Below are 15,788 nucleotides of genomic sequence, written 5' to 3' on the forward strand. Positions count from 1 at the left end.
AGTATCGCTTAACTGATTCTCGTATTGAAGAAGAAAAGAACTACTTAATGTCAGGCTTTCTGAATAAATACCAATTCCATTAGGATGTAACCTGATTAGATCATTTAATGTTATAATGCTATTTTCGGTTACTGCACGCGTCACGGGATTATTTAGCTCTGCTATGAGGTAGAGATTACTAAATTCTAAAATTATTTAGTCCACATCATTAAAAGACATTTAATCCCGATTGTTTCTACAATAAACACAAAGAAGATTGCAGTGGCACTAAATATGAATGAAGTAACCATCAGTTGATGCCACAGGACTAGATAATTCACTTTATCTATACGAAAAGGCCTGACGATTGCATAACACACAACACGCGAACGCACAGTGCTAACACGGTGACACACGTCAACGCTTTTGCAGAGTACTTTCGTTGTCAGTACCCACAACAATGCCTAGCTTTTAAGACAATTAATTTACTAGTGTTAAAAACTAGCCTTCATTGGCAATGAACGCTAATGTTACAAAATATACGTAAATGTATAGGAAAGATAATGAGATTGACTCATACAACCTTGTTGTCTACAAGTAATCTGATCGCACTATCGAATGGTTCAATTTCTGAACCCTCCCAGTAAAACAGAAGTAGTCCAAGTTTGTTCAGTGATGTTTACATTCTTCCACCAGATTCCACTCACAATAGATCGACACTAGAAATTTCATACAAAGGTTATAGCATCAAAACTCACAAAGGTGCATAACAGGTTTTCTTAGCGAGGCGTTATCTAACTTGAGAACTGCTGCAAAACAACTTGTATTTGCTGCATTTTTTTAGAACGCAAAATGTCACAAAATACTAAAAATCCTCATTATTTCTCAACTATGTCACTGAAAGCAGAACTTTTGCTTCTCCATTTGCAGAAAGCAGAAACCTGTTCTGTCAGGATACTTGTTTCGACTTTTTAACTTGTCTAGGATTCATAACCGATTTGATTGGACAAATGTCACAGTAAACAGATCACGATTATTGAGTTAACATTTACAGAAACATTTGCAAAAATGAAGAAAAAAATTTGTTTTGTTTTTTGCAGATGAAACCGTTATGTCGTTTGGTGAGGGTTTTAGACAAGTGGTCGTCATGAAAATACCTTTTACAAAGGAGTCCAATGTTACAAGATATCTGAGGAAGTGAGAAACTCCTTGAGACAAAAATGATACCGTATTCTACCTGTGTCGAGTAACTCATAAGTTATTCGGAACCTTGGTATTGTTCTTAAACTAGAAGTAAAAATGATTTAAATTAAATTCTTATTAATATCAAATTTATAACGCTTATTATTAGTGCTCCTCTGTTTATTTTGATTAGTATTCGGATCGGATGCTGCTTGGCCAGTATATGGCAGAGACCAATGCCAACAACCCTGAATTAAGTTTCTCGTGTTTTCCAAAGTCCAGTCGATAGGATCCAGGGATGGTTCATCCTATACAGCCACGGACGATCTCCTTCCCTGTCAGTCGGCTGAGTCAGTGGTCTATTACTAACAAGGTGAACATGGACGAGACAAACATAAAGCTTGCTGCGCAGCACATTAAATTCGCCTCCGCTGTGGGGCGTGACGGATCCGAGACACAGCGCCTGTCAGAAAACCGGCCAACTGTACGCTGTGACCGGTTGTGCCTTTCCAGAAACATTGCCTCCCCTCGAAAGAAATGTTCTCTCCACACGTGCTCGGAAAATCTGTACAGTCCGTAGCCGAGCATTACCGACCTTACCAAAGTGCATTCCCCTCATACACAACAAGAGTGAACTGCTGTTAGAGGAGCCTATAAATGGATTCGCTTCTTCCTAAAAACGCATATTATGTTTTAAAATATTATTAGTCTAAAAGACTGTTTTAAAGCCTAGTTTACACGGAAAATTGTGAAACTAGGTTTCGAAAGCATCCTACTAGTCAATGTGCATGCGCAGCTCGCGGTGGCGAAAGTGGTTGGCGAAACTACTCAGTTCCAGAGCGTTCCACCTTTAACGATGCTGAATTATCGGTTGTGTTTTTATTTTAGGTCGCTGCTAAGAGCGGGGAACTCAGACAATTCTTGGTTTTTGGGCGGCTACGCTTAGCATAGGTGCTTGTCGCACGTTAGTGACAGTCATTATAACAAGAAGTGAGAAGCAGTGCTGCACTTAAGTCTTCGTGATATGAACATCGAGAGAGATAGACGACGTCGCGGTTACTCCCCGAAATACTTTTAGTAAGAAATAACGCACCCAATATTAAGGGGGGGCATACGCAAAATAGTAATACTTTCAAACAAAACATTTTTTTATTGACGTTGTACTTTTGAATTATAAACAATTAAAAGGTTTTCAACAAGGTGAGGACAAATGTCCTTTTTTTTTTTAAAAAAAAAGAATATATCTGAACGAAATTAATGGATTTTTACACGAAGTGTGATATAACTTTATTACAAACAACCGTGGGACAATGTTAATATCTTGCTGGGTTTTCACAGTTCTCCAAATATCTGTGAAAAATTCACCAAATTTTAGGTCTTTTCCATTACACACTTGCCTTACTGTTTTACTAAATAAACTTTCCTTCCTTAGAATGTTGCACTACAGCATTGACAAGTTGGATGCCATACACACAGGACTCTAACGTGAGTGGTTTGTGGGGAAACGGTTCATATAGTTTCCAAAATGTAAGTCATAGGAAACCTGAAATAAAGATTTGACAGTGTTTGTATTATGCCTTATCTTAGTTGGGTAAACGTGTGGAAACCATGTGCATACTCTTCGTATTCAAGCATTCTTTTCTTTGCTTTTCTTCTTTGGTTAACCCGAGTTTCAAAATGAGTAGCAATAATGTCAGTTGCAGCAATTGTGCTGTTCGAAGCAGTTCTTTACTTGGTTGATGCAACGTCTGCATTCATTGAGCTAGTTTTCATGTTGTCTCTAAAGCAGGAATATAGTGTGAAGCTAAAGGTGGAAATATGAAATTTAATACGTACCAAGCGAAAGCTTGGTGTCCGAAAGTCAGGAATTGGACAGTACACGGACGAGAAATAAAAATTTCCTCACGAATTCTGCCAGACGGTTGTCAGAATGTTTATATGATCGTCATTTCCAGATTTTGCCCCTAACATAAAACAATTGGACCTGTTAAATCATGATAATGGCACAACTCGGCAAACTAATGAAGTTCTATCGAACAAAACCGGTCGTGACGTAATAAACGTGTATCAATACAGCTGTCATGGTTCTCATTACTCGTTAATATTGTTTAGAACTCATTTGACAATTGCTAATAGTTAAATATTCGACGAAAGTACTGTGACTAACAACCTCTCAACACACATAAATGTGTAAATAGGTGATACTGCGGATTTTCATATGCATACTTTTGATTTAATGGCCATTGCCTCTTTAACAGTTATTACACCTGACCTTTAGCGAGTGGAAAGCTTCCCAGTATAAGAGTGAGAAACAGGTGTTGGATTATTTATGATTCCGCTTACAAACAGAAGTGTGACGGTAGTTGGTCAGCTCACATAGTTACCTAAAAAGTTATGAACTCAGAGGAAGCAGAAAGGATATGTAAATATATTTAATTTTCCTATGTTTCGGGAATCTATGCTACTGCTACCATTTCGTCCTATTGAGAAAACTCTTTTCATATTCTCCACAGCTGGTGATTCATGGACAAAGAGTTTGTGGAATGTAACAGGTCTACAGTTCCGTCCTATTTGATGATATTTAACTTTTTTGAGCAAAGGACGTAAAATCTGACGCGGTTTTAAACCGTTTTATGCAGGCACGACAATTGTTATGCTAATACGAATGAAGAGTTTGCGTGTTCTTATTATTGCTACTAGTCGAAGTATTTAACTTTTTACTATTCAAAAATTAACCTCCATGGCTTCTAGTAATGTCTCCCTGAGATAAAGACGAAACATAAAATTATGCCTGGGAAAGCGTCCTACGTTCCAAAAGCCACGTCATCAGTGTAGCAGACTACTGTGTCTGCTGGCGTTTACAGGATATTATCTTCCGGAAAGCTAAATGCAATCAACAAAGGAAAAATAATTGTCATGTAGCGGTTTGCTACTTGGAATATTATTTGGTAAAACATTATGACCATCGATCTACTACCGACATCAACCCGTCCATGCGATGGTGTGACTACCAATCAGACACATGTACGGTATATTTAGTATCAGTGAGTGTGCTGTCCCCTCTCTAGAATGGGGAAGGCGCATTACCTGAGTTTGACTGAGGGCACATTGTGATGGCCGGGAGGCTCGGCAAAAGCATTTCGGAAACTGCACGATTTGTCGGATGTTCGAGGAGTGCTGTGGCGAGTGTCTACAACACGTGGCGAAACCAAGGTGAAACCACGTACAGACGTCGTGGGGCTGGGCAGCCGCCACTGATCACACATGTCGAACGTCGTACGGTGGGCAGACTGGTACAACAGGACAGGCAGCGAACAGTGGCGGAATTAACATCAGACTTTAATGCTGACAAGGGAAGCTCCCCATCGCACCCCCCTCAGATTTAATCATAAGTTGGCACAGTGAATAGGCCTTGAAAACTGAACACAGATCAATCGAGAAAACAGGAAGAAGTTGTGTGGAAGTATGAAAAAATAAGCAAAATATACAAACTGAGAAGTCCATGCGCAACATATGCAGCACCAAGGAGAGGGTGAGTTCAGGAGCGCCGTGGTCCCGTGGTTAGCGTGAGCAGAAGCGGAACGTAAGGTCCTTGGTTCAAGTCTTCCCTCGGGTGAAAAGTTTAATTTTTTATTTACAGTTTATGTCACAAACTCTTATGTTTTCATCACTTTTTTGGGGGTGATTATCACATCCTCAAGAAAACCTAAATCGGGCAAGGTAGAAGAATCTTTTTACCCATTCGCCAAGTGTACAAGTTAGGTGGGTCGACAACATATTCCTGTCATGTGACGCACATGCCGTCACCTGTGTCGTATAGAATATATCAGACGTGTTTTCCTGTAGAGGAATCGGTTGACCTATGACCTTGTGATCAAATGTTTTCGGTTCCCATTGAAGAGGCACGTCCTTTCGTCTACTAATCGCACGGTTTTGCGGTGCGGTCGCAAAACACAGACACTAAACTTATTACAGTGAACAGAGACGTCAATGAACGGACAGATCATAACTTTGCGAAAATAAAGAAAGTAAACTTTTCACTCCAAGGAAGACTTGAACCAAGGACCTCTCGTTCCGCAGCTGCTCACGCTAACCACGGGACCACGGCGCTCTAGAACTCTCAGTATCCTGTATGTTGCCTATCTTGCGCATGGACTTCTCAGTTTGTATATTTTGCTTATTTTTTTCATAGTTCCACACAACTTCTTCCTGTTTTCTCGATTGATGTGTGTTCAGTTTTTCAAGGCCTATCCACTGTGCCAACTTATAACTAAATCTGACGGGGGTGCGATGGGGAGGTTCCCTTGTGAGCAGAGTACAAGTGTGCCCCAAACACGCCGAACGACGCACCTCCGCAGCCGACGATTCATGCATTTGCCAATGTTAAGACGATGATATCGACAACTACGGCTGAAATGGGCACGTGACCATCGGCACTGGACGTTGGCACAGTGACAGAGCGTTGCATGATCTGATAAATCCCGATACCTTCTTCATCATGCCGATGGGAGGGCGCGAATCCGTCGTCTTCAAGGGGAACAGGTGCTTGATCCTGTACTACGAGACAGAGACAAGCTGGCGGGGAAATCATTATGCTCTGGAGAACATTCAAGTGAGCGTCATGGGTCCAGTGGAGCTCGTGCGAGGCCCCATGAAGACCAATGAGTATCGTGCACTGGTCGCAGATCACGTACCCCCCCTCATGGCGATTATGTTTCCCGACGGCAATGCATTTTTCAACAATATAATGGACCATGTCACAAGGCCAGGAGTGTGATAAGGTGGTTCGAGGAACACAGTGGGGGGTTCCAATTGATGTGCTGCCCCGCAACTCGCAAGATCTGAACCTAATCGAAACCATCTAGGATGTGATTGAACGTGGCGTCAGAGCTCATCGCCCATCTCCCCGGAATGTACGGAAATTAGATGAATTGCGTGTGAGGTGTGGTGCCAGCTCCCTCCAGCGACGTACCAAGGGCTCATTGTTTCCATGCTACGACGCGTCGCCGCTGTTTACCGGTGCCAAAGGTGGAAAAAAATGGTTCAAAAGGCACTGAGCACTATGGGACTTAACAGGTGTGGTCATCAGTCCCCTAGAACATAGAATTACTTAAACCTAACTAACCTAAGGACATCACACACATCCATGCCCGAGGCAGGATTCGAAACCTGCGACCGTAGCGATCGCGCGGTTCCAGACTGAAGCGCCTAGAACCGCTCGGCCACTCCGGTCGGCGCCAAAGGTGGACATACCGGCGAGTAGGTAGGGGTTCGTAACGTCCTGGTTGATCAGTGTACGTATGTGTGTGTGGGGGGGGGAGGGGGGAGGGGTGTTTTACCGCCATTGTGTGAAATCCGGTGTACCAGAAAATACCTAGGTAACGTACAGAAAGCCTAAAATCGCAGTCAAATTATGAAAAGATTGATATTTTTTACACTGCCTAAGCATTACATTCTTTGTTGGATTGTCTGTTGGCAATCTACGTAATAGGCTCAGCCCTTCATTTTTTTCCTGCCCCCACTGTTCGCGGTGGCGCTCAAGTCTTCGTTTAATAGTTGCGAAGACAACGCATTGTTGTACGACTTTTAACTATCACGCCACGGATGTCACCATAGTTTTTCGGTGTTTAGCATCCGGCTGAAGTTCCACAGACGCTCTCCCGCTGTCCTTTCCCATTGTTCTTGTATCACATTTCGGAAGGAAGCATAGTGCCAAGACATGAATCACGCCATGCTGACATGCAACGACTGTTCTGCGATTATTTATCTCAAGTAAGAGCCAGTACTGCTAAAAACTGTGTTTTTGGAACCGAAACCAGTCACCAAAAGTTAGTTAACATTGTGAGAAACGCTAAGACGACCATGAAGAAGGAACCGCGGGACTATTGGCTGCTGAAACACTATGACATAGTGATGGTTGAGAATAATACTAAGTTGATTTATCCTGTTAAAGAAGGTACGAGTGCTGTTCGATTTTACGCAAACTCCCAGTGGTTTGAGGTACACCACAAGGCCCATTTGGCTATTGGTCGTGGAGGGATGTTGAAAGACTTTCACCCATGAATAAGTACGTTACCCGTCGTAATACTGAGCTGTACAGTCACTTTTGTGCGCCTTGCCAGAAGCAAAAAGGTTTTTAAACTGGTGTTGTGGTCAAGATAACGGTTTTTCGGAATTCAGTTCCCGTGTCAGGTCGATCTCATCGATTCTCAGTCGCATCCAGATAAAGAGTACAAGTTTATAACGGTCTGCCAAGGTAATCTCACTATGTCTGTAGTTCTCAGGGCTCTGAAATCAAAGAGCGAAAGAAGTAGTCCACAATCTGGTTAACATATTTACTTTACTTGGTGTCCAACCATTCTACAGTCCGATAACAGCAAGGGAATTTGCAAACAACGTGGTAAGAAGCCTAAAGGAGTACTGGCCCACCTTAAATATCGTTCATGGTAAGCCGCGCCACTCAGAGGAGCGTAGAACGAGCAAATCAGGTCAATGAAAATATGCTCTGTGCTTTGATGCAAGATGAGAAAACTAGCTCTGGAATTACGCACTGCATTTCGTCTAACTTATGAAAAACAGAGCTTTACATTCTGGGATTAATAGGTCACCATACGAAGTTCTCTTAGGCTGCAAAGCTGGAGTAGGTCTCTCGACACCGTCCCTGCCTGACAACGTTTACAGGAAGTAGATAATGAGGAAGAGCTGGGAAAATAATAGATAGCGTACAAACAACACAACAACAGCAGAAAGAAAGACGAGACAGATCAATGCAAGAGGCACAGCTCTCTGCAGAAGACATAGATGAGAATGCAATCCATGATGGAGGAAACCAAGACACTGATGAAGCCATGGTTATCGATGAGCCTTCCATGCTCACCGGAAACACTTCTTTTTCTGATATCTTTTGGGTCTGCTTAAAAGATACGACATGTGCTCATGCAGGCCGAAAGTGTGGCCGAAACGTTCATGCCATCTACGGACGTTCTCCTAGAGACGATGACGGGGACGAAGTAGAAAGTTATAGGGTTAGCATTTGGTGCAGTATTTGCTTCCATATTGAGAAAGCTGCCCAAAGTAAAACGGAATCGAAATTGAACCTCGAGATTCAGGCCAAAAAAATGAAATGGATTCAGACAAAAAAGTTCCTTCTGTGTGTTTGGGTGAAACTCTGCGAGTTCCGATTCCCGACGTGGACAAAGGGCGGGGTAACTCGTGCAGTCTGTTGGCTGTTGTTATGAATGTGACGGAAGATTGATTTTATCAGCTTGGAAGTGCAGAAGGAATCTTGAAGCAGCTGCACGCAAGATCAGAAATCACCATATATGCAAAGAACTTAATAAGAATTGAAGACGTTCCTGACCACAAAATACCACTCCGATCTACAGCCACTTCTCAGTCCACAGGAAGCGGCCAAGGATTCGTGCAGTATTAATGCAAAACAGTTAATAAAGTCAATTATAAATAGTGCAGTACAGGAAATAAAGCAAAATGCCAAAAACTGCAGATGTGAAATGAAGCCTGTCGACAAAAAAAATGGCTCTGAGCACTATGGGACTTAACTTCTGAGGTCATCAGTCCCCTATAACTTAGAACTACTTAAACCTAACTAACCTAAGGACATCACATACATCCATGCCCGAGGCAGGATTCGAACCTGCGACCGTAGCAGTCGCGCGGTTCCAGACTGTAGCGCCTAGAATCTCTCGGCCACCCGGCCGGCGCCCTGTCGACATCAACCACTGCTAGCAAGAAGGGAAGGTGCAGACTATGTAAAGAAACACTAATGCCACAGAAGATACTTTGTAAATAAAAGCGAAACGCGTCTGGTGTAATTCTTTTTACTTGCATTGCAGTCAGTTCAAGACAGATAACCTATAATAACAGATTTATTTATTTATTGCCTATTTAGCCTGATCTGCCGAGTGCCGTTAGCGAGCGGAGTGAACTCAGTCCTTCTGAGGTCAATTGATTAGGTGCTTGATGAGAAGTAGCGGCTCTGGTCACGAAAAGTGACAACGCCCGGGCGAGCGGTGTACTAATAACATATCCGCATCCAGTGACGCCTTTCGGCTGAGTATGACACAGCGGTCGGTCGGAACGTTGGACCTTCTGTGGCCTGTTCGGACGGAGTTCCATACAGTATTTAGCCTGACGAGATTAGGGCCTTAAGGCGCTCTCTTACATCTGACCAGGAACAACACATACCACAGATATTACAAATCATTCCCAATAATAATAACAATACTGATAATAAGAACAGTAATTTACACTAATAATAACAAAAACAGTAAATCGCATTTAGAATGATATAGATTAGCTTAAAACATGTGAAGTCATGTTTAGAATTATCAGAGGTGGAATGGATGAAGGAAGAGCGGAGGAATGAAATGACAATGACAATGGCAGTAAGGAAACAAGGGGGCGGGGAAAGTTGTGGGGGAAAGGAACTGACGAGAATGAGCTGCACAGGATGTGGGAGAGATGGCTGTTGTGATAGAAGGTGGAACATTATCCGTTTACTGAAGTTTGGAAGAAGTTTAATTTCCCTGACATTTTGAGGAAGGTTGTTCCACGGTCGGGTTTCTGATACAGAAAACGATTTGGAGAAGATGGCTGTGCTATTTGATGGTACAGAGAGAATTTTGCTTTGTTGAGAACAAGTATTTCTGCTGGACTATTCATAGTAGTGAAAGAGTTGAAAACAAATAAGAGGGAGTGCAGAGATTGATAAGACGATAAGCAAACATAGAGTGTGATAGTCTCTACGTTTATTGTTCGTAGGCTGGGGTGATACGGTCGAAACGCGTATGTCACACATGTATCGTACTCAAGAACTCATCGCCAATCCCAGCTTGGGTGACCGAAAATCTTTGGAGAATGGCATCACCATAGACAAGTAAGAAGGAGTAGTAGTGCCTCAACGAGCTTCTTTTTAACCCGCCAGGGTAGCCGAGAGCGCTAACATGCTGCTTCCTGGACTCGGGTAGGCGCCCTGGATCGAATCCGCCCCGTGGATTAACGACGAGGGCCGGTGTGCCAGACAGCCTGGATGTTGTTTTTTGCCGGTTTTCCACATCCCGCTACGTGAATACCGGGCTTGTCCCACGTTCCACCTCAGTTACATGCGTCGCAGACATTTGAAACACGTCCGCACTATTTCACGATTTACACTAGATGCAGACAGTTGGGGTACACTGATTCCGTCCTGGGGGGTACGGGGTGGCGGCAGGAAGGGAATCTGGCCATCCCTAAAACTAACATTGCCAAATCCGTTGTAACCACACCGACCCTGCGATCGCTGTGGGACTATAGCGTAAGCGAAAGAGAAAAGAGAAGAGCTTCTTTTTAAGTTCAGAACAAAATACTTTTTTATATTTCTGTAGTGACTGAAGAACCCCCATGAACCATGGACCTTGCCGTTGGTGGGGAGGGTTGCGTGCCTCAGCGATACAGATGGCCGTACCGTAGGTGCAACCACAACGGAGGGGTATCTGTTGAGAGGCCAGACAAACATGTGGTTCCTGAAGAGGGACAGCAGCCTTTTCAGTAGTTGCAGGGGCAACAGTCTGGATGATTGACTGATCTGGCCTTGTAACATTAACCAAAACGGCCTTGCTGTGCTGGTACTGCGAACGGCTGAAAGCAAGGGGAAACTACAGCCGTAATTTTTCCCGAGGACATGCAGCTTTACTGTATGATTAAATGATGATGGCGTCCTCTTGGGTAAAATATTCCGGAGGTAAAATAGTCCCCCATTCGGATCTCCGGGCGGGGACTACTCAAGAGGACGTCGTTATCAGGAGAAAGAAAACTGGCATTCTACGGCTCGGAGCGTGGAATGTCAGATCCCTTAATCGGGCAGGTAGGTTAGAAAATTTAAAAAGGGTAATGGATAGGTTAAAGTTAGATATAGTCGGAATTAGTGAAGTTCGGTGGCAGGAGGAACAAGACTTTTGGTCAGGTGATTACAGGGTTATAAATACAAAATCAAATAGGGGTAATGCAGGAGTAGGTTTAATAATGAATAAAAAAATAGGAGTGCGGGTTAGCTACTATAAACAGCATAGTGAACGCATTATTGTGGCCAAGATAGACACAAAGCCCATGCCTACTACAGTAGTACAAGTTTATATGCCAACTAGCTCCGCAGATGATGAAGAAATTGATGAAATGTATGATGAGATAAAAGAAATTATTAAGGTAGTGACGGGAGACGAAAATTTAATAGTCATGGGTGACTGGAATTCGTCAGTAAGAAAAGGGAGAGAAGGAAACATAGTAGGTGAATATGGATTGGGGGGAAGAAATGAAAGAGGAAGCCGCCTTGTAGAATTTTGCACAGAGCATAACTTAATCATAGCCAACACTTGGTTCAAGAATCGTAAAAGAAGGTTGTATACCTGGAAGAATCCTGGAGATGCTAAAAGGTATCAGATAGATTATATAATGGTAAGACAGAGATTTAGGAACCAGGTTTTAAATTGTAAGACATTTCCAGGGGCAGATGTGGATTCTGACCACAATCTATTGGTTATGAACTGCAGATTGAAACTGAAGAAACTGCTAAAAGGTGGGAATTTAATGAGATGGGACCTGGATAAACTGAAAGAACCAGAGGTTGTACAAAGTGTCAGGGAGAGCATAAGGGAACAATTGACAGGAATGGTGGAAAGAAATACAGTAGAAGAAGAATGGGTAGCTCTGAGGGATGAAGTAGTGAAGGCAGCAGAGGATCAAGTAGGTAAAAAGACGAGGGCTAATAGAAATCCTTGGGTAACAGAAAAAATATTGGATTTAATTGATGAAAGGAGAAAATATAAAAATACAGTAAATGAAGCAGGCAAAAAGGAATACAAACGTCTCAAAAATGAGATCGCCAGGAAGTGCAAAATGGCTAAGCAGGGATGGCTAGAGGACAAATGTAAGGATGTAGAGGCTTGTCTCACTAGGGGTAAGATAGATACTGCCTACAGGAAAATTAAAGAGACCTTTGGAGAGAAGAGAACCACTTGTATGAATATCAAGAGCTCAGACGGCAACCCAGTTCTAAGCAAAGAAGGGAAGGCAGAAAGGTGGAAGGAGTATATAGAGGGTTAATACAAGGGCGATGTACTTGAGGACAATATTATGGAAATGGAAGAGGATGTAGATGAAGATGAAATGGGAGATAAGATACTGCGTGAAGAGTTTGACAGAGCACTGAAAGACCTGAGTCGAAACAAGGCCCCGGGAGTAGACAACATTCCATTAGAACTACTGATGGCCTTGGGCAGCCAGTCATGACAAAACTCTACCATCTGGTGAGCAAGATGTATGAGACAGGCGAAATACCCACATACTTCAAGAAGAATATAATAATTCCAATCCCAAAGAAAGCAGGTGTTGACAGATGTGAAAATTACCGAACTATCAGTTTAATAAGTCACAGCTGCAAAATACTAACGCGAATTCTTTACAGACGAATGGAAAAACTGGTAGAAGCGGACCTCGGGGAAGATCAGTTTGGATTCCGTAGAAATGTTGGAACACGTGAGGCAATACTAACCTTACGACTTATCTTAGAAGAAAGATTAAGAAAAGGCAAACCTACGTTTCTAGCATTTGTAGACTTAGAGAAAGCTTTAGACAATGTTGATTGGAATACACTCTTTCAAATTCTTAAGGTGGCATGGGTAAAATACAGGGAGCGAAAGGCTATTAACAATTTGTACAGAAACCAGATGGCAGTTATAAGAGTCGAGGGGCATGAAAGGGAAGCAGTGGTTGGGAAAGGAGTGAGACAGGGTTGTAGCCTCTCCCCTATGTTATTCAATCTGTATATTGATCAAGTAGTAAAGGAAACAAAAGAAAAATTCGGAGTAGGTATTAAAATCCATGGAGAAGAAATAAAAACTTTGAGGTTCGCCGATGACATTGTAATTCTGTCAGAGACAGCAAAGGACTTGGAAGAGCAGTTGAACGGAATGGACAGTGTCTTGAAAGGAGGATATAAGATGAACATCAACAAAAGCAAAACGAGGATAATGGAATGTAGTCAAATTAAATCGGGTGATGCTGAGGGGATTAGATTAGGAAATGAGACACTTAAAGTAGTAAAGGAGTTTTGCTATTTAGGGAGCAAAATAACTGATGATGGTCGAAGTAGAGAGGATATAAAATGTAGATTGGCAATGGCAAGGAAATCGTTTCTGAAGAAGAGAAATTTGTTAACATCGAGTATAGATTTAAGTGTCAGGAAGTCGTTTCTGAAAGTATTTGTATGGAGTGTAGCCATGTATGGAAGTGAAACATGGACGATGAATAGTTTAGACAAGAAGAGAATAGAAGCTTTCGAAATGTGGTGCTACAGAAGACTGCTGAAGATAAGGTGGGTAGATCACATAACTAATGAGGAGGTATTGAATAGGATTGGGGAGAAGAGAAGTTTGTGGCACAACTTGACTAGAAGAAGGGATCGGTTGGTAGGACATGTTTTGAGGCATCAAGGGATCACAAATTTAGCATTGGAGGGCAGCGTGGAGGGTAAAAATCGTAGAGGGAGACCAAGATATCAATACACTAAGCAGATTCAGAAGGATGTAGGTTGCAGTAGGTACTGGGAGATGAAGAAGCTTGCACAGGATAGAGTAGTATGGAGAGCTGCATCAAATCAGTCTCAGGACTGATGACCACAACAACAGTGACTGAAGTGGCGCTGAGGTTCTCTTACAGAATGCAGTCATCTATTCAGTCCATTATAAGTGGTGAAACAGAATTATCCCCAGGTTCTTTGCGAAGAAGAAAGTACCATTTCTGTGCTGTTCAGCATTAATTGTGCAAAAGATTCTCAGAATTGAGGGGTAATAAGGGTGAGAACGTTTTATGCGCCCACACTGGTAAGGCAAGCAAATTGACCTTTACATGCTACATGATTGAGCACAGTTTTGTTAGACTTGCTCAAAGGTATTATTGAATGTCATCAGCGTGTGGGTGATATTTACAATGGGAGATAAAAGTCGACACTAACATACGAGGGCGGTTCAGAAAGTAACCTCCGATTGGTCACAGTGTGGGTTGTGGGGGGAGTAGCGACGCCATCTGTGCGTTCACGCACTCAACAGGTCAGTCGGCATCAAGCCGTGGTCGAGTGAACGTCGTACCTGCGCTAGTTTAGTTTTTGTGGCAGTTTGAAATGTGTGCTGCAATAGAAAACCCCGCCAAATGTGAAGTGCGTGCTGTCATAAGGTTTTTTACAGCCAAAGGATATTCTGCAGCAGCTATTCATCGTGAGCTTTGTGCCGTGTACGGACCAAGATTTATGAGTGAAGGAGTTGTCCGTGAATGGGTACATTTATTTAAAAGTGGACGATTATACGTTCATGATGAAGAGAGGAGTGGTAGACCATCATTGGTGACTGACGAACTCGTTCAGACAGTTGATGCAAAAGTTCGTGAAAATCGACGTTTCTCAATGTCGGTGTTGTCTACTGGTTTTCCACAGATTTCTAAGACTCTCTTGTACGAGATAGTGACAGCAAGATTAGGTTACCGTAAGTTCTGTGCACGATGGGTGCCAAAAATTCTTACCGACCACCACAAAACTCAAAGAATGGCCTCTGCATTAGACTTTCTGTCACGTTATGAGGACGAAGGAGAACCATTGCTAAACAGAATCGTGACCGGTGACGAAACCTGGATTAAGTACGTGAACCCTGAGACAAAAGAACAATCAAAGATGTGGGCACATTCAAATTCGCCTACCAAACCAAGAAAAGCCTCGCAAGATTTTTCTGCCAGAAAACTGATGGCAACGGTGTTTTGGGATGCCAAAGGGGTGTTGTTGGTTGAATTCATGGAACGTGGTACGACCATTATTCAAGACGTGTACTGTGAAACAATAAAAAAGTTACGACGGGCTATACAGAACAAACGCCGTGGCATGCTGACTTCCGGTATCGTTTTTTTGCACGATAACGCCCGTCCTCACTCTGCTCGCAGAACAACGGCCCTTCTTGAGTCCTTCAAGTGGGACGTTATCAACCATCCACCTTACAGCCCAGACCTGGCGCCAAGTGATTATCACCTCTTCATGCATTTGAAGAAATGGCTCGGGCCACAGCGGTTTGATGACGACGAAGAGCTCATAGATGCGGTCACAGGCTGGCTCCAGGCACAAGCGGGTGATTTTTATGCAGAAGGAATTTCAAAGCTTGTGAAGAGATACGATAAGTGCCTCAATCGCTATGGAGACTATGTAGAAAAATAGTGCAAAGATGTAGTTGTAAGATGTATATATTAAAATATTTTTATTTAACTTGGTGTATTTTTTTAAATCAACCGGAGGTTGCTTTCTGAACGGCCCTCGTATAATGAGAAGAATAATGGGAGCAATACTGATCATTGTGGGAGCCCTGGTGCAACATCCCTCCATTGTGACCTTTTCGTTCCAGTCGTGCACACTGTTGGTGATATGTAAAGTGTAAGTGGAATAAATGTACAGTATTCAAAAAAAGGTTTGACTTGTGACTTTAACAAGCAGAATGTTAAAGTTGAAAGTGCAGAAAGCTTTGCTTGGATACAAAAAGCACATGGTAGTTGCCTGTTGTGTGTTCACAGCTTTTTTCGGCTCGTCAGTCAATTTAATATAG

The sequence above is a fragment of the Schistocerca nitens genome, chromosome 4 (genome assembly GCF_023898315.1).
Source record: "Schistocerca nitens isolate TAMUIC-IGC-003100 chromosome 4, iqSchNite1.1, whole genome shotgun sequence".
Classification (NCBI taxonomy): domain Eukaryota; kingdom Metazoa; phylum Arthropoda; class Insecta; order Orthoptera; family Acrididae; genus Schistocerca; species Schistocerca nitens.